This window comes from Cannabis sativa, chromosome 6 (genome assembly GCF_029168945.1).
Source record: "Cannabis sativa cultivar Pink pepper isolate KNU-18-1 chromosome 6, ASM2916894v1, whole genome shotgun sequence".
In the NCBI taxonomy this organism is placed as follows: Eukaryota; Viridiplantae; Streptophyta; class Magnoliopsida; order Rosales; family Cannabaceae; genus Cannabis; species Cannabis sativa.
Window position 1 is genome coordinate 61,990,365 of NC_083606.1, and position 2,797 is coordinate 61,993,161.

The 2,797-nt window shown below is 33.7% G+C and overlaps 1 long non-coding RNA gene across 1 annotated transcript; it reads right to left on the reverse strand.

Moving 5' to 3' along the window:
* Nucleotides 1-963: 963 nt before the first annotated feature.
* Nucleotides 964-1,465, reverse strand: LOC133039502 (uncharacterized). The gene is made up of 3 exons (XR_009688647.1): nucleotides 1,349-1,465; nucleotides 1,129-1,185; nucleotides 964-996 (listed from the first exon to the last, which is right to left on the reverse strand). It is a non-coding gene; the product is annotated as an uncharacterized LOC133039502 (long non-coding RNA).
* Nucleotides 1,466-2,797: the final 1,332 nt, after the last annotated feature.

Here is a 2,797-nt window from a genome sequence, read left to right on the forward strand (position 1 = left end):
CAAATTATCATTTAGTAACAAAAAAAATAAAAATCTTATAACTAAACAATAAAAATAATATACAGGTATAACTTAATGATAAAATTTATTGTGACTGAAATTATATTGTAATTATTTTTACTCATACTTTATATTTTTTAGGAAGAATTTTAGTGTCTTTGAGAAGTTGAAAACATTCTCCACTATTATACATAGCTATGGATTTTTAACAGAGATGAATCAAGCATAGCCAAAAGGTTGCCTTATTAACTTCATGAAGATAACACATTGACTATAAACTACACATTCTCTTGGAAAGAGTTACAGTCAAACAAATGACGAGGATTGAATGTTACATCTCTATCAACAAACAATATGCCCTTTTCAACTCCCAAACTTTCACAAAACACACAAGACCGATTCCCCTTATCAACTTGAATCTATTCCTTAATCTAGAAAGAACCTTTTATCTTTCCTTAAAGAAAATGTTGCCCATTCATTTCATGCATATATATACATCGACCGCACATAATCCCATCTTAATAATAAAAAAAAATAATAATAACAAATCGAATACAATGTTCTTGTTATCGAGCTCTGGGCAAGGTCCAGAACCGGTGGTGATCAAGGTCGAGCTTAATATCCTCGTTGTCTTTGTTTTCTATTTTCAATGATATTGCTCGCTCATTCACATTTAAATTGAGAAAAAAGAAATACATATAAACAAAAAATATAGCAAGAGATGAGAAAGAACCTGATGGCCAGCTCTCAATGTTTTATAGAGACATTTCTGGCTAATGTCTATGATCTGCAACATGTATTTGAATGAGCACAGAATCAGAATAGAAGAAACACAACCAAAATGTCTGGCTACAATTTCAGCTTTTTTTGCTGATGAGAATGTCTAAAATTTATTGTTTAATGAACACTAACAGAAAATTATCTATGAAATAGATGGTAAGAACCTTGCCACCATCATCCTGTTGTAAGCAAAGAAGACTTGAAGTTGCAAGCAATCTGCAAGAACAGGATTATGATTCCATGTGTAAGAATTAGCGGAATCGGATCACTTAAAAATAAAAATTCACAAATCTAGCTCATTTTTTTCCTCTGAAATTAATAGTGTAAGAGAATGAACTTAATGTCTACCTGATTTATCTCATCCTTATTATATTCATAAGTCTCCAACGGCTTCCAAGAGAAGGCCTGCAAAATAAATTACCTACAAACTTAATAGAAACAAAACATACTTTGTTAAAATAAAAGAAAAAATACTATTATATATCACAAATTCTGCATCAAAGCTCTTGACTTCACCAAAACCAATAGAAAAACGTATAATACCAAAACCAAGAGCAAGAATGGTTACCAGATGGACATCAAAGCTCTTGACTTCACTTCCCGAGGAAACATAAATGATGTTTTCATTTCCTATATCAAATGTGTGATTAATACCAATTAGAAACTACCAAGGAGAAAATAATAAGCCCACCAGAATTTCCCAGAAATAATCATAATCTTGAGAAGAATATTATGTGTTGTATTATACATACATAAGATATAAATATATGAGTTATATGAGATCCAAATACATACATTTTGTTTCAATTTTCGCATAAATTAACCACATATGAGCTAAAATGGTTCTCCATAAAAATGTCATAATTATGATATGAAAATAAAACTACCCAGTTCCGAGAATTACTACATACACAAAAAATTAAAAGTAGAAGTAGTTTCCAATACTTTCTCACAGGAAAGGAATCAATGAGGACACCCACAATCAAATCTCAAGCGAAACATGTACTCGTACCGTACCAGACTTAAAAAAATGGATGAGATCGCTTCGTTCCCCACTTCCATGGTGTTCACCACATCTTTGCACCGCATATCAAATCAGCACACACAACCATCTTGTGATACATGAATATATATAGAAATTGATAAATAATTCGGACATAAAATATACCAGAGATAGGGGGCTCGGGAGAGAGAAAGAGAGAGGGAAACCAGAGATAGGGGGCTCGAGAGAAAGAAGAGAGAAAGAGTTATGGGTTTTGAAGGCCGGAGACCATCGCCAGCGAAGGTGGTGTTGAGGTTTGGGGCGAAGAACGGCTCGCGAGAGAGAGAGGGGGAAACCAGAGATAGGTGCGATAGGGTTTGAGTATTGTGGTCTGAATGTCTTGATGAGAGAAGGGGTTTTTATTTCATTAACCTCATACCCGACGGTTTCGAACTGAGGGTCAAAGTATGGGCCACTGTTTAAAACCGTGGCCAATACTTTGCGCAATGGTTCTAAACCGTCGGTAATAGTAAATTAACTTTTTTTCTAATTTTTTCTCCGCACTTATAAACCGTCGCGTATTTTATACGAGTATTAAAAACTGTCGCCTATAATATACTATAAGCGACGGTTTTTAACACTCAGATAATTTTTTTAGCGACGGTTCCCAAAAAAAAACGTTTTTGGAACCGTCGCGAATTTCGCCTTTTGTAGTAGTGATGTACATTCAGGGGTGGATATGAGTTTTTCGTTGTATTCTTAAAACGATCACTCTAGATTATACCTTATGCAAAGAAATTTGAAATGTTTGAAAAATTTCATTAATTTCTAGCAATGGTTAAAACCATCAAGGCAAGTGGTTAAAGATCTTGCGAACTGATAGGGGTGGAGAAATAGTTAGTAGATATGCAGTTCAAAGATCATTAAATTGATTTTTGAATTATATCCAAACTTGCCTCCCCAGAAATTTCGAGTTGCATATTGATGATTAGTTACTAGTCGTTGCCTAAATCCTTCTATGGTAATACAATTTCA